General features: G+C 36.3%; 1 long non-coding RNA gene across 1 annotated transcript in view; it reads right to left on the bottom strand.

Moving 5' to 3' along the window:
• Positions 1-22,522, bottom strand: part of LOC107976858 (uncharacterized) — a 111,722-nt gene extending 89,200 nt beyond the window's left edge. Inside the window, exon 1 of the long non-coding RNA XR_001721143.3 lies at positions 22,365-22,522. This is a non-coding gene — a long non-coding RNA (uncharacterized LOC107976858). The remainder of the gene's footprint in view (positions 1-22,364) is intronic.
• Between the last annotated feature and the right edge of the window lie 4,494 nt (positions 22,523-27,016).

Here is a 27,016-nt window from a genome sequence, read left to right as displayed (position 1 = left end):
AAGCCTAAATATAAACAAAATTTAAAATTGTTATGCCTAAAGTATCAGGCTAATTATCATCACATAACCCTTCTCCTTTAAATTATTCTTCATCTTAAATATGGACTGTTTTACCTCAATGAATATTTCTTAAAAACAAATTAATGTATAGCTGATCAATAATAGAAAATTAAGTCAGAATAACAACAGGTTGACCTAATCCATATGCAACATTCCCAAGCATGTTAATATTTTGCCCCAATTAATAACTTGAGCTGAAAACAAACTATACTAACACACCAAAAAATAGGGAGCCAGGCTGAAGGAACACAGTACAAAGTAGACACCCTGCCATCAGTCAGTTTAGCCAAATAAACAGACAGTGAAGACTTTAAGTGGGTTTTCACCATTGCATAGATATTGCTAAGTAGAAAATTTCTTCATGCACTTCTGAAATCTAATGCCCTTGTGTCTCATCTAAGAGTTAGTCAATTTTTTAACTTCTATTTTATTCTATTTAAACAACCCATTCAACAAACCCTACTAGTCATTCTGCAAACTTAGTGCTAATAGCCATGCAGTTGAGTACCAAAAGCCTAGTCTTTAGAAGTAGGTAGACTTGAGTGCAAACTTTGGTTCCACCCACTCACCAGCTGACCAATCTTGGGTGAATCTCTAACTTTTAAATGCCGCCGCCCTTTGTTCACCTATGAAATTGAGTTAATAACATTATCTTCCCTTTGTTCACTGTGAGAATTAAATGACATGAGTTTTGTAAAACACGATGGAACCTAAGTACTGCAGTTTAAATTATTGTTGAGACAGAGTCAATATTAACAGCGTGTGTAGTTACTTTGCTGTTAGTAAGTTGATACCCAGTTTCTAGTCTTTGACTTTTTCTGTGTAACATAAAGTATTGGTACATTTTAGATGATGAAAATAAATGTCCCACCTCTGTGTGAACAAAATTCAATGGACTGATTTTCATTCTATTTTGCCCGGTGTTAAATAAAATTTTGACCTCAATTATTTGCATATCATCTGCATATTCCAAACGAAAGTATTGCATGATCTGGATTGCCATCCTAGATAATTATCTCAGCTCTTTGCTTCACATTTGTGTTTAGCCTTAACATCTCAACCTTCCTTGCCACATTTATGTCGTTAATTGTGATTATGTTCAACTATTTATTACTGATATTAAAAGCACCAAACAGCAGATATCATTATCTTCAAGGAGATCCCAAAGCTTCTCCCAACCTGATGCTTAAATCTAAACCACTCAGCATGTTTGGCAAAATACTCACAACACAGCTATCTGTTTTTGGAATAAGTGCCCCTCTCCATTCTACTTAATTGAAAACAACTCTAAATTGCCCTCCTGAGCATAAAGAACCAGGGATTAAGACATAGTAGCGGAAAAGTATCAGGGTTTTAAAGACTTATATAAACAACACAGTTGTTTGAGCGGGTGACAAATAAATTCAAGCTCCCCAGGACACACTTGTTTAGGATTTTCCCAATTAGGCATTTTATTTGATCTTCGGGTCTGGGTGAGCCACAATTCTCTAGAATTGAAGAGGAGATTAATGGACCAGAGGCAATGGCTAATTCATCTCCAGGGCTTTGTTCATTGCTTGTCTTTGCTAATTTAATACTGTTATTTCCAAACTTAAATAAATCAAAATGAGAATTGGGCTAGGGCAGTGCATCTCAACAAGCTATGCAATCACAGGGTTATCCTCCAACACCCTTACTTTTACACTAGGTGTCTTGATTTGAAAATAATGCTCCCCTTTTGGAGGTGTAAACAGTGGAGAAATAACATTTTGCATATTATCTCGATTAAGTCTGCTCATTGGTGGCGGGGAGTGTGGAGAATAACTTAGCATATTTACAAAGAGACTGAAGACAGAAATTTTAAAAGGATTTCAGTTTAGTGACCTGAGTGCTCATAATAGCTTAGAGGAGAATGAATTCAATATGTGGCACAGATAAAAGAAAAAGCAGGTTTTTCTTAATCATAGCTCTACAATCTAAAATGAAGCACAGCAGGCTGGGAAATCCTACAGAGGTGGGCTTTTTTGTTTGTTTATTTTGTTTTATAAGATATGTCATATCTATGGACTGACAAACATTGTTTTCTATCCTTTCATGCCCTCATATTTAAATTTGAGAAATTCACTTTATAAAGTGCATTTTTAGTAAAAGTGAAATGATGCTTTTTCTATCTTATTAAAAAAGAAATGAAAATAACGTCTTTAACCCAACCCAGATAGAAAGACTTAGCTCATTCTTTGAGCATCAACAAAATTCAGCAATACAAAGAAAATACATGCTTAAAGGGGAACAAAAAGGGCCCATATAAAAGCTTAAACTCCTAGTCCTTCACCTTTTTCAACTAGTGGTTAAATAATTCTGGGCTAAGATCTTGCAAGCTGAACAGCTAAACTCAGGATATCACAGTTTTAGATCCATTTGCATTAGTATATATACATATATACACACACGTGTATACACACACACACACACACATATATATATACATATATTTCAAGCTCACAAACTCCTTAAAAATAGTTTATCTCTAAAGCATCCTCTTCAGGACAATATGGAAATATATATATATGGTGACGTCCTTTAATTCTAGCTCATAAGCACTGTTTCTTGTCATGCACAAATAAAGAATCGAACCTAAGTTGTTATTTTTTTTTAACATCTAGCAAATGCCTCTATTTTTTTGTTCACAGAGTCTAACGGTTATGCAATAACTGAAAATAATTTAAAAGCAGTCTATCTCTGATGAAAAAAAGCATAATGGTAATAATTAATGTTTATTCTCTGTAAAAGATCTAACAGATTATCTCGTCTGGTGGCACTTTAAAAAAGTTTTCGTTTTTCCCAACGTATAGAGAAGGGAGAAACAATCCCCCACAGCCACACAGCGAGTCTATAGCAAGTCCAGTTTTCTTTTTATCTTTTTATTACTTTGTGCAAAGATTCTCATATAATCTCAGTTGTATAACTTGTATCCTTCTTTTCCTTTTTCTTTTTCTTTTATCTAACCACAGGGAGAGCAGCCTGGGAATTGAATCTTCCTTTGCCATGCTCCACCTGGAGTGCTAAGTCTATACGAAGTAGGTAACATCTTGAAGACACTTAATGAACTGTGGTTTGATGATTCCTCTTTCATTCTTGTTTCCCTTTTATAATCTTAACTTTCAGTTAAGTTCCTGTTCTTAAAATTTCCATTCTCAGAGAACATTCACACTTCATGAAAATAGCCATGCTTTCTAAGGGCTAATTGAAGCTCTACAGCTTGTATTACATCTTTTTAGCAAAATGATAAAATTATTTTATTTTAGAAAGAAGCAATGGAGAATTTCAGATAGTGATTTTCCTGTAAAAAAATAAAATACATATACTCATTAGAAATACATTCCTTCGTATGTGTGCAAATATTTATTACACACCTGATAAAGTAAGAATTGTTGTTGTGGTAGATAAAACACTGCCAAAGATATGGATGCACACCTACAGTCCTAGTTAGGCAGGAGGCTAAGCCTGGAAGACTGATTGAACTCAGAAGGTGGAGGCTGCAGTGTGCTATAATCACACCTGTGAATAGCCACTGCATTCCAGCCTGAGCAACGTAGTGAGATTCCATCTCTATTAAAAAAAATTTTTAAAAACGAAAAAAAAAGCCTGTAGGAATTTACAAAAATAACGAACCAATGATATAGTTTTTACAAAACTAAGTAAAATAGAGAGCAGAAATACCCATGCATTTTGAAAGGTACAGAAAAATACTATGAGATTTCAGAATAAAAACCTCTAACATATTTGCAGCACAAAATGTAAGACAATATTCTTAAACACTTTACTAGCAATAATTCCTTGAATTCTCATAACTACCATATTAGTAAGTATGATTTTTATCCACTTTTTAGTGATGAGGAAACTGAGACTCAGAAATAAGTGGTGGATCATGGATTTTAACTGAGGCATAGCAAAACTATTTAAGGAATGGACACGATATATTGTCTTCCTTACAATAATGAAATATAATACCTGTGCAAGTTATAAATAAAACCAAAAAAAAAGCTGTGAGTACTCAATGAACAATTTTGTACACATTATATGTTCAGATAAACTATAAAATCACACCAAAAAATCTCATTTTTCATGTTGGAGTACTTGAGAAAGAAAACACAATTGCTATCATTATCATGTATTCATTAACAATTCTTTTCTAATCTAATGAATGCTATACCACATTTCAATACACATGAAACATTAAAAATTTCCAAAATTAGCAGGGAAATTGAAAGGGAAAAAAAATCTGTTAGCAATTTGTAGGAAATTTTTAAAATGCCAAGTACCTGATGGGCTGCAGCACCAAAAGTTGTGCATATCTGGAGAAAAATTAGTGTCCAAATGATTTTTGTAAATAAATAAACAGAAAAGGTTAAAAATTGCATTCAAAGTAGAAGCATCTGAAGAACATAAAACTACTAAGATATTTCAAACCCTTTCTGCCACATGCTTTCTGTAGAAAAGAAATCATTCTTTAGCAACTAAACATGGCTCACAGATGAAAAGAGTTGAAAAGGACATTTATTATGATTAAACCTAATAGTATACATAAGTTCCACAAACAAAAGTACTAGTCCTCACATTTGTCCATTTGCGCCTTCTTTGTTTATTTGAATATCCTTTCCAAGATATCTCAATAAAATTCAAAATGAAAATGTTGACTATTAATTATATTACCAGCAGTACATTAAACCATTTAGTAAGTTACACCTTTTAAAGTACAAGTAAAGAAATCTTGGCTCAGAAAAGTTGTGTCTTTTCTTTCTAAGACCATGGTTAAGAAATGGTCTAGGAACTGACTAATATTTATATAAATTTAAAAACCAGTTGCCTAGAGTAAGGACTCCAATATTATGTCATTCTTCATAGAATCAGTAGGAACTATTGCTCTAACTTCCGATTTTGGATCTCTGATGTTTTTGAAACTTAAATAGTCAAGAGAAATTATAATTTGTAAAATAGAATTTTGGATAAAATGCATTTTTCATTCAACAAAAATGTAGAATTTGTACTAGGCACTGAGAAAAATATGAATTCAGGAAACAGCATATTCAAAGTGGGCAAATTAGAAGAAATTGGCTAAAGAACAAAGGATGATGTAGTGCCCCGTGCCTAGTAACTACGGGGGGCTTCACTTCACCCTAGGACTAAGTAACAAGAAGAAGGAGCAGTTACTGGAGCCCAGAGAGCACTGAATGGAACGGGATATCGCTCAGGAGCCAGGGAATCAATTCCATCTTAACTCTATCCCCACCTATGATCCCCTGCTGGTACCTTTCATCAGTTTAACCCAAGCAGGCACCCCTGGGAATACACAACAGAAAAAAGTAGAGATTGGGCTTGGATGACATAGAGACAAATATCCAACACAAACATACTACAGCAATTTTCTTCAAATAGCTTAATGAATAATAACAAGACAGACATATGAACCAATTAGGATAGCAAAGTGTTATTGGTTCTATAATAATATTGAACAAAATACTTAAGGCTTTATGAAGCCCTCAGTCTTCACATTGCTGTCTTTCTATCAACCAATGCAACAGATACCCACAAATTAAAGATAATGAAATTACAGGAAGGACCCAATAAAGAGGAAGGAAGGAAAAGCAATAGAAGAAAAGAAGGCTAAGAACACAGGAAAATACAATGTAAAAAAGGGGTAATAAAAACAAGGTAATAAAGGCCTTCTTTCCTCCCAAAATTCAGAACAAATTATATTCTGTTTTTGTCACCTTGGCCTGGGGCTGAATATCCATATTTACTCTCAAAGAAATTATCATTGTATGGAGAATAGGGAATCCTTGCACACTATAAGTAGAAATGTAAATTAATTATGATAAATATGTGGGAAGCTTCCTCAAAAAATTAAAAATAAAACTACCATTTCATCTTATAATCCCAGTACCAGGTGTACATCCAAAAGAAATGAAATCAGTATGTTGAAGAGAAATCTGCACTCTCACGTTCATAACAGCACAATTCACAATAGCCAAGATTTGGAACCAAACTAAGTGTTCATCAATGGATGAATGGATAAAGAAAATACGGTGTATATACACAATAGATTACTATTTGGCCATAAAAAAAATGAAGGAAATCCTGTCATTTGCAACAGAATGAACCTTGAGGGCCTTATGTTAAAGAAAATAAGCCAGGTACAGAAAGACAAATACCACATGATCTCACTCATATGTGGAATCTAAAAAAGTTGACCTTGTAGAAGTAGAGTTGAATGGTGGCTACCAGGAGCTGGGATGATTTCGGTGGGTGGGGGGCCTGGGGAGATGTTGATCAAAGGATATACTTCAGATATGCAAGAGGAATAAGTTCAAGAGTTCTACCATACAACATGATAATTACAGTTAATCATATATTGTACTCTTGAAAAATGCTAAGAGAGTGGATGTAGTGTTGTCACCACAAAATGATAACTATGTGAACTAATGCATAGGTTTAGTCATTCCACAATGTATAAAATATACTCCAAACATCATATTGTACACAGTAAATACATAAATTTCATATGTCAATGTAAAACAAATTATATATATGTGTGTGTATGTGTGTATATACATATATATATACATACATAAAATCATCATTTATTGACAGATTCATTAACATTCGAAATGTTGGAAAGGACCTCAAGGAAAAAGCTGTGGCTCAACCCACTGGGCTCAAGCATTCCCCTTGCCTCTGCCTCCCATGCAGAGCTGGGACCACAGATGCATACCACCAAACCCAGCTATTTTCTTTATTTTTGTAGAGATGGGTTCTCATTTTGTTGCCCAGACTGGTCTCACACTCCTGGGTTCAAGCAAACCTCCTGCTACGATCTCCCAAACTGCTGGGTTTAGGCATGAGCCACTGTGACTGGCCCGTTCTCCCTCTCCTTTCTTCTTTCCTTTCATCCCTCTTTTCTTCTCATGTAGATTTTGAATATGTGTGTTCTTTATAAGTCAATGGGAAAAAATAGCAAGCAAAGTAGACATGCTCCTTGACATCATAAAATTATATTCTACTGGGCAGAACTGAAACAAGTAAACATAAATATAAAACACAATGTGGAAAATTCTATAGTGAAAAAGTAGACAGCAACTTGAAAGAGTGTAACAGGGAATAACCAACATAGTCAAGATGTAAGGTGATGGGCATGAATCTGGAAAAGCTTCCTTAAGACAGCCATGTTTGAGCAGAGAAGTGAAGCAATGAGGAAGAAGAAATGCAACTCGAATCTGCACTGTATCCTAAAGAATTTTAAAATCTGAATATTTATGTTGAAAATAATTGGAGATTATTGATATCAGAAAGACATTTGATATAACTATATATAAATAAATAGTGATCTGTAAAAGTAGGAATGTATTTACCTCTACAAATAACTTTTATATGGGAAAAAAGAAAAGAGTTATCAGCTTTTAGGAATAAAGAGGCCAGAATAAAAGGGTAAGATGCACAGTGAGACAAACTTTGAGGATATTTGTAATATATTCTAGAGATCTCTATCCCACCATACTAAAGCAAGTGGAAGATTTTTATTTCAGTCAAAAATTGAAGCAATTAGTAAAAGTGTGAAATCCATAATCATTTGTTGAGCTGCTTTTAAAAGTGTTTATCATCACATTTAGTAAATTTCACTATCGTAATTGACCATATTCTTCTCTCACACATGGCAGGAAGAAGCACACATGCTCCTTATTGATGCCACTAGAAGGCACATGCACTAAACCCCAGGAGCAAAATTTAACTTTAATGCATATATAGGAAAATCACTTTACTCATAACTATGCACAAGTATAATTACTGAACAAGGATGAAATGGCATGCAATTAAGTGGAATACCCAGGGATCACACAGGGCATAGTTACAGAATAGAAGAGACCGAAGGATACAGAGACATCTACTGTTTAGGGGATCTCAAAATCATCCAAGGACAGTGTTCTTTCCCCATCTCTGTAGACTTCTCAGAGGAGTCAAGAAAGATGTCCTCATGGATTTAAATGAAGAACTACCCCCTTTCCACACAATCCTCTATCCTATCTATCCTGGTTACATCCAAATTTCCTCTAGTAGTATAAGCTACTTAATCTATTCCTTAATATACTACATTTATCCTTGCAAGAATAAGAAAAAAAATCACCGTAACAAAAATATGTGCTGCATTTGTTATGGGATTTCCAGCTTCTGATGTCTGTGTCTTAGCCACCACAGTAACGGGAGGCGGGGTCTCAAGTCACCAAGACCTTAGAAATTGACACACTTACTTTATGTGTCACTTTACATAGTGTATTATAAGAGTAGTAATCATATGCCCCAGTTTTCCCAGAACAGTCTCAATTTGTGCCTATTGTCTCCATGTAATTATTAATGGTATCCAATTTTATTTTGAAAGGTGTACTGATTTAGATGAGAAGTTGAATGGTCACTCTATCAAAAATGATGGTGTAAGGATAGCATGCTAGGAGAGTTTGCCCTTAGAGGAAATCAGTGTTTTCAAGGGAATAACATTAATTTCTAATCAATGTGTGTATAGTTTCTCTGAAACTGCTTTTCAACAACTATGAATTTTACAATGGAAAGACATTGAATTAAAATGAGATGATCTCATAAATAATATATAATAAACAAAATTCCACACTTACTTTGGGAAAGTATATTGGTTCATTTTCACACTGCTGTAAAGAAATAGATGAGACTAGGTAATTTATAAAGAAAACAGGTTTAATTGACTCACAGTTCCACATGGCTGGGGAAGCCTCAGGAAACTTACAATCATGGCAGAAGGCAAAGGAGAAGCAAGCATCTTCTTCACAAGGCAGCAGGAGAGAGAAGAGAGTGTAAAGAAGGAACTGTCAAACATTTATAAAACCATCAGATCTCATGGGAACTCACTCACTATAATGAGAACAGCATGGGGAAACCATCCCCATGATACAATCAACCTCCCATACGGTCCCTCCCTCAACACGTGGGGATTATGGGGATGACAATTCAAGCTGAGATTCTGGTGGGGACACAGAGCAAAACCATATCAGACAGTAGTAAAGTGTTCCCTAGCCACTAGAGAGACGGTGCCATTCTTACTCTTGCAATTTCTTCGTCAAGATTTTAACCTGTATCAGGTCAATCTGGATCATTGTGCAAGTACATTATTACACTGACTTTTCTATGCATTGGCTTATTTTCTCTCCAGGGTCAAAGACACTCTGATAGTATGCTAATACATGAGAAGGAAGGTGAATGACCTCCTTATCTTAGGGCAGGTTGTTAGTAAACCATGCTCTTGTTTTCTTCAAAAAAGTGACACCTGAATGGACTTGCTGGAACACCTGGGTATGTGAAGCAAATAAACATAGAAGAGAAAAATATTATAGCCCACCTCACTAACTGCCTTTTTTATACAGATTGCACTTAATTTTTGTCTCAGTACCCTTTAAAATGTTTTAAATTCTGCATTAAAGTATATATGAAGATATTCTGTTACTCACATAACATTTCCCTTGACAAGGAAGACCATACTAGTGTAATTCTTTGCATAAAATAGAAATGAAGCACAAGCTAGACAAAAAATTACTAAATATACTTTCGAACCCATTCATTCTCTGTTGTGAAACCATATCTGCTATCCTCTACTAAAAACTGGTAAGGAGGTTTGAGAGAACTAAAATCTTATAATAAAAAGATATCTTTGAAATGCTTTTTACCTACAGCTTGAGAAATAGTAGTTGAGTCCAATACTGTATTACATCAATTCAAAATGGAGATATGAGAGAAAAAAAAAAGAACATGTGATTTATTTAAGTAATATAGTATTAAAACCTAAGTTTGAGTTCCCCCAGAGGAATCAACAGATCAAATGGAAATGGAAAGAGTGAACTAAGGTTCTGCTAAAACATAATCCAAGAAAAGAATAAGACAAAAGCATAGCTAAAAACTCTCCTCAAGGGGGGGTAACATTTATTTCTAAATACGCCATGCTCTTTGGATTTGGTTCCAATACCTATTTATGTAGATAGAAAAAGAGAACCAACCAAATGTCCCCCTTCGCTACTTCAAGGAATAACTGCTGGGAAGAAGCAATTACAGTCAAATTGCTTACACCTTAAACCCCAGGTGCTCTAGATGGATGGACAGTCCCCTACAGTGTGAAGCTGTAGCTCAGAGACTCAGGGGAGTGGCAAAAGGCAAAGCCTTGTGAGTCGTGTTTTGTAGTAGAGAAAGCAGAAAGATCTTCAAAGTTAGAAGACAAAATGCCTAGGGGAATGGATAAGAGCCTTGTTTCAACAACAAAAGCATACTTTTTAAAAAAACAACATGCATTTGTCAGGGTAAAATGAAAATACATAAGAAAGAAAAGATATGGGAGGGGAGGGATATTATATAAATGAACAGGGTGACTCATTGCATGTACAGGTTTCCCAGTTGGACTGAGGGTTACATATTCAGGAAATGTTTCTTGCGTAACTGGAATGCACAAGGTTCTATGAGGAGCCAGTGATGACTCATATATAGAAGGAGAGATGGTGTCTTCTCCAGTAAGTTTTTAGAAGAGAAAGGGCTAGCTAGCCTGTTAATAAACAACATGGGAACATATATACATTGGTTGAATGACTAGTTTAAGAAGAGAAATTGTCTTCAGCAGATATGCAGTGGTTTGAGAACTCTGTCATCACACTTCCTGAGTTTGGGTTCCTGGTTCTACCACTTAGTAGTTGTATGATCATAGGCAGGTGTTTAAAACCATGAAATGAAAATTATAATGGTATGTATGATCTTCACATGATTATGGTGAGGATGAAATTAGAGAGTGCATATAAAGTATCTAGTAACATGCTTAGCACAAATATTCAAATAGAAGTAGTTGTATTACTTGTCCTGACTCTATTCTTTTGTCCTGGCTTTGCTCTGCATCCCCTCAACAGTGCTGATTTTATCATCCAGAGATGTGAAGCTAATAATAGCAAGCCATCTTATAGCACTCTGGTAATAACACCTTTCCGTGTTTGTAAAAGTGTGTTGAGTGTCTAGGAAGGTAATAAGGGATGTACTACAAATTCTCTTTATGTTGCACATGTTCTGATAAATTATGTTATCAGTAAGTGAGACATAGATTTGCACATTAGATAAATTTTGGGGTAACAAATATGCCCCAATATTAGTTCTTATTAGATAGACGTTTTTCTCCACCAAGATCAACCCCATCCTTGGATTTTACAATAGGTTTTAGTTGTTTGAAAGGTTTATATGCAAATTTCTACTAAGGAAATCCCAAACCAGCTATGAGCTGGTATACCTTGCCCTTTAATTGATTTCCAGATAGACAGCACTGCCCAGGAAGTCATGCAACACACACTTCTGTTGAGCCATTCTCCTTTATCTCGATTACCCTTGATGTGTTATCAGGAAACCCGTAGTGCTCTCACTCTTCAGGGAATCATTTTTTCCTTTGGGTGGAGATACTAGGGTTTTACAGATAACTCAGTTGGGGGTTTTCATGGCCATACCTCTTACAATTACAAACTGAGAAGCAAAACCTCTCTTGCAGCTAATATAATTCAGCATCATAAATTTTAGCAGGCTCCTATTTAACATGAGTATATGCAACAATATAGTGTTTTAAATAAAGCACTATATTTTTTCGTTCTGTTTGTCAACACTCTGTTTGATGCTCTGGATGATTTACTCAAGAACAAATACTATCAGATACCTGAGGTTTCTCTGTACTACCTCAGGGGGGCTTCAAACCCTGCCACCTCAGATCTCAGGACTTCAAAGAGTTTCCCCCGAAGCTGTGTTTACAGCATAAGCTAAAAAACAAGGTCCTGCTTGCTTTCACACACCTTTTCGCCACGTTAAAAATCCTAGCTGCACCAATATAACAACTCTTTCTACATCAGTTGGTGGTGGGTTTGGGATTTGCTGCCATGCATTTTAACTTTTTAAAATCACAAACTACAAGAAGCCAAGTGAAAAATAATCTAAGTGGACTTTTGCCAGAACTTATATCCAATACTTTTCTCTTGATAGGATATAGCTCCACCTTATGGCAGGAAGTTATTTAAAGTGGAGACTAGGATATGTAAGGCATAATGGTGGCATGCACTTTTTTTCCTCTAGAATCATGCTTTTCCTTTCACTTCAATTGCAACTGCAGTTCTATGTGCCAAAGAGGCAGGAAGTCAGTTCTTCCATTTTTCTTCCTTATGAGTCTGTAAAAGTCTTGCATTAAACCTAGTTAATGACTGCTTGGAGCACAAGGCTTGTTAAGGAGACAAACGAAAGATAGGTTTATAAAGCTTGCAAAAGGAAAACGCAGTTATGTTCTTTGATATTCTGATTAATAGCAATGTATTAAGTTTGTCTGTGATACTTTATTACCTAGTCTCTCTGTTCATCTATTTTCTGTGTTTTAACCATCCTTCCTCTTTGTTCGGTGACAGTTTTTACATGCTAGCTCCTAGAAACTAAGATTTACCTACTGCTGGCCTAAACAATGAGTCAACTTTTCTTTTAGACTCTTGAAAATTCTACCATAAATATTTGCTCTTCTCATATTCAATCGCTTTACAGCTGTATCCTAGAGAAGGTGACAGTTGGCGAATATTGTTTTTCTTCAAGCTTTGTTATTGAATATACTGAATATATTAGAAGCGTGTTTAACTCTCATAGGGAACTTCTGAAATTTCTTCACAGTGCTTTATATATAAAATTTAGGAAAAAAGAAAGGAATTAACTTTTGTTGTCATCCTTTCCATGTGCCAGTAACTCTGCTAGGCAATGGAACATATTTTATCAGACTTGAACACATAGCTATCTTCTAAAATATTCACATTTCCAATTTACCAATAACATGCATGTGGTTTTCCCAAAGTCAGGCAGCTGATAAACATTTCATCTTGCTACAACACTGCACAATGTTTTTTTGGTTTTGTTTTTAAATCACACCAATTGGCTGAGCGTTTGAGAAATTAGTTGTGTGGTAGGTAAACACTTAGCGTCTTTCAAATCCCACTCTCAACAGATACTTACTTTATTTGCATGTTTTCTCAGAACAGTAAGAAATTAAAAGGAACCTTATCAGAACTGAATATATCTTACTCTGGCCAAATAGTAAAGGTTTACAGAGCATCTTCTGTATGGTAGATACTATGTTATATGTTTGGGGAATATAAAGAGAAAAAAGATATCACTCCTCTCCTTGGTGATACCAAAGAAATAATTCATTCAACAAACACTGTGAAACAACTTTCATGTGTCTCGCAATGGAGAAAAGGCAAGGCTACATCTGCAGAGGAAGGAAGATTTGTAAACAACTTCTAGTAAAATCACCAATAATTAGCACAACCACAAGACAAAGGATTCAATACTTTGTAACCAAGAGGAAGGGAAATAGGAGCTTTGGAAATGGTTCACTGGGAAAGTTTCACTGGATCTAGATCTTTAAGGTGAATCTCTCAGATAATTTATTTCAAATTATCTAGTATGAAGTAAGGCAGCTTTATTTCAAAGATAAATTTAAATTGAATTATATATATGGAATTTTGTTATTTTCTGTGGTCACTATGCCAAAATATCTAGATTAGAATAGCACACATTTTTGTCTTATAAATTGTAAAAGGTCCAATAGCTTCTCTACACTTTCTGCAAAGCCCCCGAGTGCTTACTAACATCTTCTGGTCAGGTTTGAATATAAGCTCCTTCCTCTGCTTATGTAGATCATTTGGGACTCTTTCTATCCTTTGCTTGCAGCTCCTTCAAGATACGGAATTCAGTCTTTTTCTTTATTTCTATTGTATAAATTACTTCCATGAGGAATTTGTGAGGATATCATGCACTTTGGGGGCGGAAGATAGGTTTGGGAAAATTAGAATTAGATATTAAGATAATGATGATGATGGTGATAAATAGATGAAGATGATGATAGAAGTGCCTTAGCCTGTTTTATGTTACGATAACATAATACTGAAACTGGGTAATTTATAAAGAAAATAATTTTATTTGGCTAATGATGCTGTCCAAGATCAGGCAGCCCATCTGGTGAGGGTCGTGTGTTGCTTCAACTGATTGCTCAGAGTGGAAGGACAAATGGGCACCTGCAAAGAGACATACAAGAGAGGCTGGGCTCACTTTATAACAACCTGCTGTCACACGAACTATTCCATTCCTGCAAGAGTGAAAACTCATTCCCGTAAAGGGCACTAATCTCTTCATGAGGGATTCACCATATTACCCAAATGCCTCCCATTAGGCCTCACTACCCAACACTGCCATATTGGGTGTATTAGTCCATTTCCATACTGCTATAAAGAACTGCCCAAGACTGGGTAATTTGTAAAGAAAAGAGATGTAATTGACTCACAGTTCTACATGGCTCAGGAGGCCTCAGGAAACTTAAAATCACGGCAGAAGTCGAAGTGGAAGCAAGACACCTTCTTCACAAGGTGGCAGGAAGGGGAAATGCCCAGGAAAGGGGAGAAGAGCCCCTTATAAAACCATCAGACCTCGTGAGAACTCACTCACTATCATGAGAACAGCATGGGGAAACTGCTCCCATGGTTCAATTCCCTCCACCTGGTTTCTCCCTTAACATGTGGGGATTATGGGGATTACAATTCAAAATGAGATTTTAGGCCAGGCACGGCAATCCCAGCACTTTGGGAGGCCAAGGCAGGTGGATCGCTTGAAGTTAGGAGGTCTAGACCAGCCTGGCCAACATGGTAAAACCTTGTGTCTACTAAAAATACAAAAATTAAGTACAAAAATTAGCCAGGCATAATGGCGGGCACCTGTTGTCCCAGCTACTCGGAATGCCAAGGCAGGAGAATCTCTTGAAACTGAGACCGAGATTTTGGGTGGCAACACAGCCAAACCATGTCTTTGGGAATCAAATTTCAATATGAGTTTTGGAAGAAACACATTCAAACCATAGCATTCTGCCTCTGGCCCCCTGAAATCCATGCTGTTCTCACATAAAAAATACAATTATCCAATCTCAATTGTCCCAAAAGTCCTAACTTTCTCTACCACCAACTTAAAAGTCAAAAGTCTCATTTGAGACTTAAGGTAAGTTCCTTCAAGCTGTAAGAATGCAAAACCAGAAATCAAGTTATCTACTTCCAAGTTACAATGGATAGACATTGGGCAAACATTCCCATTCCAAAAGGGAAAATGGGCCAAAAAAAAAAAAAAAAAAAGGAGTGCCCAGCACAAAGCAAGTTCAGAACCCAGCAGGTCAGACATTAAATCTTAAAGCTCCAAAATGTTCCATATGCCACCTCCTGGATACACTGGGTTGGAAGTTGGCCCACCAAGGCCTCAGGTAGCTTCACCTCTATGGCTTTGCTGAGTGCAGCTCACGTGGCTGTTCGCTGGTTAGAGTCCAGTGCCTGTAGCTTTCTCAGGTAGGCATTGCATGCTGCTCGTGCTGTAACCATTCTGGGGTCCAGAGGGTGGGAACCCCACTCCCACAGCTCCATTAGGCACTCCAGTGACTATTCTCTGTGGCAGCTCCGCCTGAGGCAGGTTTCTGCCTGGGCTCCCAGGCAGTTTTGTACATCCTTTGATAAAGTTTGCCATGCCTGCATGACTCTTGCATTATATAGGCCTGATGAATCAGCACCATGTGGATGTGGACACTCCACAGGCCTACCGCCTGCATCCTCTGAAGGAAAAACTCAAGCCACACCTGCGGCTCCTTGAGCTATGGCTGAAGTGATCAGAGTACCAAAATGCAGGAGTCACGTTCCCAAGGCAACTCTAAACAGTGAGCTGGTGGAGATTACCGCAAGCCTGTCTCTGGAAACCATTCTACCCTCTGAGGCCTGTGGGCCTTTTTCACTACGTCCTGATGCACACAGCACTGACTCTCTTTTGTTCATGCTCTCTTTTGTTCTCTTTATCAAGGGGTACTTGGGCAGCGACACCCTTAGCACTCTCTCCCAAATACAGCTTTTTGCTGTTTACGTAGTCAGGCTGCAATTTTTCCAAAATTTTCCACTCTGCTTCCCTTTTAATTATAAATTCTGTCTTTAAATTATTCTTTTGCTCTCAAATCTCAGCACAAGTGGCCAAAAGTAACTATGCAACTCCTTCTATATTTTGCTGAGAAATTTATTCTGCCAAAAATCCTAGTTCATCACTCTTAAGTCCTGCCTTCCATAAAGCCCTAGAGCACGGACACAATGCAACCAAGTTTTTTGTACATGTATAACAAGTGTACTTTTGCACAACAACTTCCCAATAAGCTACTCCTCATTTTTATCTGAGTCCTCATCAGCATGGCCTTTAGTCACCAAATTTCTATGTGCATTTGGTCATGACTATTTAATCAATCTCTAAAAAGTTCCAAACTTTCCCTAGTCTTCCCATCTCCTGCACCCTCACCATAATGCTCTTCACAAGGTGGCAGGAAGGGGGAATGCCCAGGAAAGGGGGGAAGAGCCCCTTATAAAACCTTTGATGCTCTGTGCACAGCAGTACAGGCCTTTTCTGACCTGTTCCTCCAAGTTCTTCAAGCCACTACCCATTACCCAGTTCCAAAGCCACTTTCACATTTCCAGCTATCTGTACAGCAACACCTCATACCTCAGTACCAGTTTTCCATCTTAGTTTGCTTAGTGTTGTGATAACAGAACACCTAAGTCTGAGTAATTTATTTAAAAAAAAAATGTATTCGATTTCTGATTCTGGAAGCTGGAAAGCCAAAGATCGGGCAGCCCATCTGGTGAGGGTCTTGTCCTTCAATTCATGATGGAAAGCAGAAGGGCAAGTGGGCACATGCAAAGAGACACATACAAGAGGTTGGACTTGCTTATAACAACCCACTCTACTGGAAACCAATCCATTACTGCATGAGTGAGAGCTTACTCACTCCCACGAAAGAGCATTAATTAATTCATGAGGGATTTTCCCCCATGACCCAAACACCTCCCACTAGGTTCTATCTCCCAACACTGCCATACTGGGATTCAAATTTCAACCTGAATTTCAGAGGAGACACACTCAAACCACAGCAGATGATAGATAGATAGATAGATAGATAGATAGATAGATAGATAGATAGGATGGATAGATAGATAGACAGACAGACAGACAGACAGACAGACAGATAGACAAAAATGCAAAAATTATTTAAAGTGAATAGTAGGTATTTTGTAATCAAAACTTTTCTGGGCCATTTTCAAAACACATCCTCTTGCTTCCTGCCAAATCACTCAGAGCTTCTTCCCACTACTTTCCTCATCACCCACAGGAACTCCAAATTCTTCTTTGTCTTTTTGCAGAAAAAATATGGCAATTACTCCAAACTCAGCAGAGTCTATCTTTACAAATTCTTTCTTATCATAGATTCTCAAAAGAATAAAAGAGCCTTTATTTTACAATGAACCACTAGCTTTATAAGGCAGCCATGGTTTTAGATAGCAATATTTATTTTTGTCAATTATATATAAAGTGTTCACCACAGTGTGTAACATTCACTAATTTCTTAGTAAGTGGTAGACATAAATTGATAATAATTTATCAAGATAATCAAATTATGTAAGAATTATTATGATGATAATTGTAACATATACCTAATCAAACGGACATAAAATTTATATTGTACATTATGTCATAGGCTTATTATTTTAATTTTATTCACCACACAACTGATTTATTTAGCTTAAATAGTGTTTTTAATGACTTAGGATATTAATATAGCACTTTAGTTATGCAGTTAAACATCTTCATTCCAAAAGTGATACATAAACTGAGAGTGATTACTTGCTAGACACAGTACAATAATAGCCCTTCAAAATTATCGACAGGATAAACATTTTCATGTTGATAAATAAATGCAATTACTGAAATAATTATCTACCTATCTACTAACTATCCATCTATATAATGTAGAGGAGAACTAAAAAGGTATATAAAGTTTATCTTTTACTTAAAAAACAAAGTAAACATTAGGAAGACACATTGTTTCTCATCTCTACTGTTTTTTATTTAAACCCTTGTTAACATCTTTACTTTCTTCCTGTCTTATCTTTTAACATTTATATTGTACAAACTTAATTCATGGTTTGGCATCCAAGTTCAAGGTCAGGTCTACTTTTGATGTATTATTTATCATTCCACATATGTTGTTTATTCCATTTTCTTAACGACTATAACCCTAATTTATGATGAAATTTGGTACTCAATCAAAAAAATTGTTCTATATACTTTAATTGTTTTGTTATAACTAGTAAGTAAACTCTGAGTATTTTACTTTTTTGGTGTCTACCTCTACAGTACATGTGTTGTTTAGCCTTGTGACTGATAGCTAAACAGTACTAAATGCATAATTGTGTATGTATTTTATATACAAAATTAAAAAAAAATAACAGCTTTTAAAAATATCAATTTAGAGAACAGAAGAGAGCTTTTTTTCCCAATATATCCCACAATATTTGGAGAAGGCATCTGCTAAAGCACAGGATTGGCCTGCAATAAATTCTTAATGCCTGTTTATTGATTTTGATTGATATTTAGAGTCTGTCACAGCAGCCAGACATCTCCATGATGTTCTGCCTATATAACCTCAGAGGGTCACTTTGCTGAATGCCTGAAGAAGTTATTCCCAGGACACAGCACTCCAGATAAAATCTTTAGTATGTTAGCATCACTTTTAAAATTTCAAATCATGAAAGTAAAATAAGTTTTAAAAAAACATAAACAAATAAGCTTAATAATTCACCTCCACAACATGCTACTTTTTAATTTGGGAAAACATTTATTTTGCACAGTGTTTCAGTTAAATGAGTGGATGAGAGAGATAAAAATTGGATGCATTTTAGCTTTAGCTTACATTTAAGAAAATCCTTAGACAATAATCTATTTAGGTAATAGATTAGTCAATAATCTAGTAGGTATTGCATACTATATGTAATGTGGTAAATACTTGACTATTCACATTAATGGAAATGATTAAAGGCAGACCATTAGAATCAGTTTACTTTGGTTTGGAGTATATGTTCATTCATGCGTTCAAGTTTCTCAACCTCAGCACTATTGACATTTGGACTAGATATTCTTCCTTCTGGGAGGCTGTCTGTTACATGGTAGGATGTTTGGCAGCATCCCTGGTGTCTACCCACTAAATGCCAGTAGCATATACCTTAGATGTGACAACGAAAAAGGCTTCCAGACGTTGCCCAGTATTTCCTAGAAGGGATTTGGGGAACAGATCACCTCTGGCTGAGAACCACTGATATATATGAATATAAGTTTGTTTTGTTTTATAATTTAAATATTTACATTTCCCTTCAAAGGATAAAGTCATTCTGAAGACGTGACTGACACAAGTTGACTATTTTTCATACCTTACTAATGTAACCCAAATAAAACTGGACTGTTTAGATGGTTACAAATTAAACAAACAAATTCCATTTCCCACAAACCTTGTAGAGAATCGTAAACATTTACTGAAGGTGTTTAAAGGACACTAATTAAAGTTTCCTGAAAGGCTTTTAGGATGAATAATGATGTTAATAAGGTAGATTTTGAGATATTTGTCTCTTGATTGGCTGAGTTCTATTTAGAAATTTTGAAGAACCATGTTGTTCTCTCTACATACTGAAAGTTAGCCTCTCCCGGCTTCAAGATCCTAACACAGTTGCATAATGCGAGTATAACTCCAAAATGGTTATAGGTTCTAGCTATGGGGAAGACTAAAATTATTAGCCATTGCAAGCTTAATAAAGTAAATGTACTTGAAATTTGTTCTTACGAGAAGACACCGTTCTGCATCAAGTCATTTACTCTACATATCTCCCAGTTACAATTCCATCTAAATGCATTCAACATGCTGTTTTCTACAACTTAAAAATGGTAACCCACCAATATTTTAAAAATAAAGGCCCAATTATTAATTTAATATGCCTTCTGAGCTTTAATATCTTTCTAATTGAACAATTGAAGGTTTGGGCTCTCATTGTAATTCTTTATATGAAGTGCAAGGAGATTTTAGACCTCACTCTTGAAGTATTGATTATTATTGAACTCTTTTTAATCTCATTGAAAAAACTGCTCTTTTCAGGACTCTTCAGAGCTTTGATTAACTTTACATCTGCCTTTGATTCTATGGATATGTTTTTTAAGCTCTGTGAGTTTAAGATAAGTCTCCAATTATTAATATGCTTGCAAAATCTACATCCATGGTATCATTGCCAGAATCAAGCAAGACAGCAATTTAAATGCATAAGAATAAAATGAGTTTTGGACCTTCTTTTTATTTTTATCTAGATATTTTTATATTCTTTTTAAAGAAATTGGATCCTTGCCTACTTGCAACAGTAAAGAGGAAAATAATTACCCTTCTCTACAAGGGTCACCTGGATCAAGATAGACCTTAGAAGAATTATAAAGTCAATAGTTCCTATGAAGAAGAGGCCATTAACATTAATTGTGATGGCATAGGTACCTCTTATTTTAGTAGGGCTAAATAATTCTCTAATATATAAGTGGCTAATATTAACTAATTCCATGCATCAGGGCACTTTGTTCTGTTTTTGTCAATAATATTTTGAATTTTGTCAATAACATAAACATATCAAGAGGTCACTGTCTTTTAAATAACACAACCTATAAGACTATTATACAGTTTTTATTAATGATTCTGGTGGAAAACTGGCATCATTTGTTCTGATATTTCTTTATAATATAATAAGTCATGCCATTTGCTTATTTTGTTTCCAAAACAGTAGTGTTAATTTTAATCAATAGTATTGAATATTATTAGTATTAGCAATTATAGCAATTAGTATTTACTGAGCCGTTGCTATCTGCCAGACACATTTCTGTGTTCAGCTTGTTTAGATTCAAAGCAATCTTTTCAGATGAGTATTATCTGGGGATTATCAACCCCAGAGATGAACAAACAAAGACAACAGAAGGTTTAAGTACAAAACTGCCCAAGATCATACATACAGCTGATAAGTGGCAGAACTATGATTGCAAACTCAGACAGCTGACTACCAAATCACTGCACTTACTCATCACCACATTATGCTGTCTGAGCTTGAGGCTCTCACCAAAAAATATAAAATTCAATCATATAATAGCTAATATTTATAAAAAACTGAGTTTAGGGAAGTAAATGTAAATGCTACCTATCCACTCTCTTCTGCCTAAACTAAGTTGTTTCTTTGAGTCAAATCAGAACAGCAAAAGGCCTCATTTTATTGGTTGGTTGGTTTGTTTGTTTTCTGAGACAGTGTCTCACTCTGTTGCCCAGGCTAGAGTGCAGTGGCTCTATTTCAGCTCACTGCAACCTCCGCCTCCTGGGTTCAAGCAATTCTCCTACCTCAGTCTCCCATGTAGCTGGGATTACAGGTGTGTGCCACCACGCTCAGCTAGTTTTTGTGTTTTTAGTAGAGACGGGGTTTCTTCATGTTGGCCAGGCTGATCTTGAACTCCTGATCTCCGGTGATCTGCCCGCCTTGGCCTCCGAAAGTGCTGAGATTACAGGCGTGAGCCACCACATCCAGCCCGTTTTATTATATTTTTAAGAGAGACTATCTCAAGAACATAAGATTTGATTCATCATAATTCTTGTTCATCACCGACTATCATCATTAGGCATGGCTCATTTATTCTGAGTTACTAAGTCGATTACTGTTTATAATGTGGTGAGGACCCAAAAATCAACTACTCACTAGGCCCTTGATAAAAACACATATGTAATTTTTAAAAGCTAAAATGTAATAAGACCTAACTTTTATTAATGTTTTTTCCACTTTCATTGTTAAAGATTTTTTAAAATTCAGGTATACATTATTTACAGTAAAATGCATAACTTGAGTTTAATAAGTTTGGAAATATGCACATAGCTGTGAAATCCATGTGATCAAAGCACAGGGTATTTGAACAAGTCTCTCTGTCTCTTACCCAGTCAATTCTATTCTCCACCACAGAAACTACTTACATGATTTCTATCACAATTGCTTAACTTTGATTATATCTAAAACTTCACAAACACCTACTCTTTATATATAGCTTATACATATAAATATTACATGTATAATGCTAAATATATGTAGCAATAAATATTATTGTATGAGGTTTTTGTGGACAAAATCTTTATTTATTATGAATAGTTAACTACCTACGTAATTGTTCATGGTTAACCCGTTATGAAAGAGCCACAGGTTTGGTTACACCACATACTCCACAATGTTTCTGTATTAGTCCATTTTCACACTGCTATAAAGAGCTACCTGAAACTGGATAATTTATGAAGAAAATAAGTTTAATTGGCTTACAGTTCTGCAGGCTTAACAGGAAGCATGACTGGGACGCCTCAGGAAACTTACAATCACGGTAGAAGGTGAGGAGAAGCAAGCAGGTCTCACCGTGGCGGAGCAGGAGAGAGAGAGAGAGAGAGAAGCGGGAAGTGCCACACCTTTAACCTTTAACCTTTAAACCATCAGATCTCGTGAGAACTTACTCACTATCACGAGAATACCAGGGGGGAATCCTCCCCCATGATTCAATCACCTCCCACTAAGCCTCTCCTCCAATTCAACACGAGATTTGGGCAAGGACACAAATCCAAACCGTATCAGTTTGGTATTGCCAATCTTTTAAATTGTAACCAGCCTGTTAGATGTAGAGTGGTATCTAACTGTGGTTTAAATTTGCATTTCTCTGATCATTAATAATGTCAACCATTTTTATGAGCTTACTGACCATATGTACCTCTATTTTCTGAAGTATGGATTCAAGTATTTTCCATTCTTTTAATTAAATTTTTGTCTGAGATAATTGTAGATATAATTGGAAGAAAGAATACAGAAATCCGGCCGGGTGCAGTGGCTCACGCCTGTAATCCCAGCACTTTGGGAGGCCGAGGCGGGCGTATCATGAGGTCAGGAGATCCAGACCATCCTAGCTAACACGGTGAAACCCCGTCTCTACTAAAAAATACAAAAAAAAAATAGCCGGGTGTGGCGGCGGGGCGCCTGTAGTCCCAGCTACTCGGAAGACTGAGGCAGGAGAATGGCGTGAACCTGGCAGGCGGAGCTTGCAGTGAGCAGAGTTTGCGCCACTGCACTCCAGCTTGGGTGACACAGCGAGACTCCGTCTCAAAAAAAAAAAAAAAAGAATACAGAAATCCCATGTATCCGCTACCCAGTTTCCCCCAATGGAAAACTATGGCACATCTTGCAAAACTGTGGCACAATATCACAATCCAGATATTGATGTGGATACAGTCAAGATACCGAGAATTTCCATCACTACAAAGGTTTGTGACATTTCCCATTATGGCCACATCCACTTCTTTTTCTCCCCAACGTCCTCCTTAAACCCTGTAGGCCACTAATCGCCTCTTCATTACTGTACTTCTGTTATTTCAAGAATATTGTACAAATAGGATCACACAACATGCAACCTTTTGTTTTTGACTTCTTCAATTAGCATAATTTTCTGGAGATTCGTCCATATGGTTGTATGGACGGAATGTATCAATAGTACATACCTTTATATTGCTGAGTAGTATTTCATGGTATGAAGGCACTATAGTTAATTTAATCATTCATCTATTATGGACATTTGAGTTGTTCCTACTATATGAGCTACTACAAATAACGCTGTTATAAATACTCACACAAAGTTTTTGGTGTGAGTATGTGTTCATTTTTCTGGGACAAATGCCCAGGAGTGGTATTGCTGGGTTACATGGTACTTTCATGTTTAGATTTTTTTTTTAAACTGCCAAACAGTTTTTTTGAGTGAGAATACCATTTACATTTCTACCACCAATATAGAAGTGATCCAGTTCCTTTGCCTTCTCTCCAGCATTTGTTGTCACTGTTCATAATTTTAGCCATGTTGATAGGTATTTAGTGATATCTCATTATGGTTTTAATTGACATTTCCTTAATAACTAGTGATGTTGACCATCTTTTCACATATTTGTTTGCCATCTGTATGCACTCCTATTTGAAATGTCCCTTTATATCTGTTACCCACATTCTAATTGGATTCTTTGCTTTTTAATTGTGAGTTTTGAGTGTTCTTTGTGTATTCTAGACACTAGTGCTTTGCAAATATTTTCTCCCATTCTATAGCTTGTCTTTTTATTATATTAACTGGGTCTTTTACAGATCAAAATCATTCAAATTTGATATAGTTAAACTTAGCAAGTTTTTAAGTGAATCCTGCTTTTAGTGTCAAATCTATAAATTATTTGGCCCCAAATTGTAAAAATTTTCCTGTTGTTTTTTCTCCTTAAGAGTTCTATGGTTTAAATTTTACATTTTAGTAGTGGCCTATTTAGCTAATTTTTGCATAAGATATAATAGTTAGGTCCAGGTTTATAATTTTATTTTTGCCTGTAGATATTCAATTGCTCCAGTACTAGCTGTTGAAAAGGCTACATTTCCTGTACTGAACTGCTTTTGCAACTTAGTCAAAAATCATACAGATGTTGTATATATATATGTGTGTGGGTCTATTTTGGATTCTTTACTGTGTTCTATTGAACTATGTGTGTATCCCTCCAGCAATACCACAAAATTTTGATTACTGTAGATACATAATTTTGATATATTTTTTCAATTTATTCTTCTTTTTCAAAATTGTTTTTAGCTATTCTAGTTTCATATAAATTTTAAGATAGTTCTGTCTATATTTACAAAATTATCTCCCTGAAATTTTGATAAGTATTTCAAACCTGTACATCAAATTAGGAAATATTGACATCTTTACTACATTAAGTCTTCCGATCCGTGAACATGATTTATCTATTCATTTACTTATCTCTTTGATTTCTTCCATCATCATTGTGTTATTTTCAGCAGACTAGCACTATAGAGGTTTGGTTAGATTTACTCCTAAGTATTTTCTTCAGTAATTATAAATGGAATTGTAGTATTAATGTTGGTGCCTATGTGGTTATGGCCAGTATATATACATATAATTGATTAATGTATGTTTATCTCATGTCCTGCAAACTCGATGAATTCATGTATTAGATCTGAAAGATCTTTTATAGACTTCCTTGGAATTTTCTATGTAGACAAATATGTCATCTGCAAATAGAGACAGTTGTACTTACTTCTTTTCTGTATTTACTTCTCTTGCCTGTTTAAAACTTTCACCTTGATGTTAAATAAGAGTGGTGAGAGCAGACATGCTTGTCTTGCTCTGGTCATAGGAGAAATGCATTTGATTTTTCACTATTAAGTATAATATTAGCTGTGGGTTTTCTGTATATGTTCTTTATCAAGTTGAGGAATTTTAACTCTATTCCAATTTTTCTGTGCATTTTTATAACATATGGGTATTGAATTTTGTCAAGTGCTATTAGTACATTGATTGATGTGATAATAAGATTGTTCTTGAGCCTCTTATTGAATCAGCTTTATATCCCTTTAACAACCCCACTTGGTCATATTATATAATCTTTTTATATGTTGCTGAAATCTATTTACTAATATTTTGTCAGGAATTTTATGTTTATATTCAGGAAGGATATCTGCCTGTAATTTTATTTCATACTGTATTTGCTTGGTTTTAGAATCAGACTAATAATGGCTGTATTAGTCCATTCTCATGCTACTAACAAAGACATACCCGAGATTGGATAATTTATAAAGGAAAGAGGTTTAATGAACTAGCAGTTCCATGTGGCTGGGGAGGCCTCACAATCATGGCAGAAAATGAAGGAAGAGTAAAGAGCTTTGTCTTATATGGTGGGAGGCAAGAGACATTTGCAGGGATACTCCCCTTTATAAAACCATCAGATCTTGTGAGACTTTTTCACTATCACAAGAACAGGAAAACCTGCCCCCACAATTCAATTACCTCCCTCCAGGTCCCTCCCATGACACATGAGGATTATTACAATTCAAGGTGAGATTTGGGTGTGGACACAGAGGCAAACCATATCATTCTGCTCCCAGCCCCTCCCAAATCTCATGTCCTCACATTTCAAAACCAATCATGCCTTCCAACAGTCCCCCAAAGTCTCAACTCGTTCCAGCATTAACCCAAAAGTCCAAGTCCAAGTCTCATCTGAGACAAGGCAAGTCCCTTCCACCTATGAGCCTGTAAAATCAAAAGCAAGTTAATTACTTCCTGGATAGAATGGAGGTAAAGGCATTGGGTAAATACACCCATTCCAAATGGGAGAAATTGGCCAAAACAAAGGGGCTACAGGCCCCGTGCAAGTCCATAATCCAGGAGGGCAGTCAAACCTTAAAGCTCCAAAATGATCTTCTTTGACTTCATGTCTCACATCCAGGTCACACTGATGCAAGAGGTGGGTTCCCATGGTCTTGGGCAGCTATGCCTCTGTGGCTTTGCAGGGTGCAGCCCCCTTCCTGAATGCTTTCACAGGCTGGCATTGAGTGTCTGTGGCTTTTCTAGGCACACAGTGCAAGCTGTCTGTGGCTTTACCATTCTGGGATCTGGAGGATGGTGGTCCTCTTCTCACAGCTCCACTAGGTAGTGCCCCAGTGGGGACTCTGTGTAGAGACTGGCACCCAACAGTTCCCTTCTGTACTTCCCAAACAGAGGTTCTCCATGAGGGCTCTGCCCTTGCAGCACACCTCTGCCTGGACATGCAGGCATTTCCATACATCCTTTGAAATCTAGGCAGAGGTTCCCAAACTTCAATTGTTGACTTCTCTGCTTTGCAGGCCCAACACCATGTGGAAGTCGCCAAAGCACGGAGCTTGCAACTTCTGAAGCAATGGCCTGAGCTCTATGTTGGCCCCTTTTAGCCACAGATGGGGTGCAGGTCAACAAGTCTCAAGACTGCACAAAGCAGCAAGGCTCTGTGCCCAACCCAAAAAACCATTGTTTCCTCCTAGGCTTCCAGACCTGTGATAGGAGGGGCTGCCATGAACACCTCTGATATGCCCTGGAGACATTTTCCCCACTGTCTTGGCAATTGGCATTTAGCTCC

Source organism: Pan troglodytes, chromosome 11, assembly GCF_028858775.2.
Source record: "Pan troglodytes isolate AG18354 chromosome 11, NHGRI_mPanTro3-v2.0_pri, whole genome shotgun sequence".
Taxonomy (NCBI): Eukaryota; Metazoa; Chordata; class Mammalia; order Primates; family Hominidae; genus Pan; species Pan troglodytes.
This window is presented reverse-complemented; position numbering and strand designations above follow the sequence as displayed.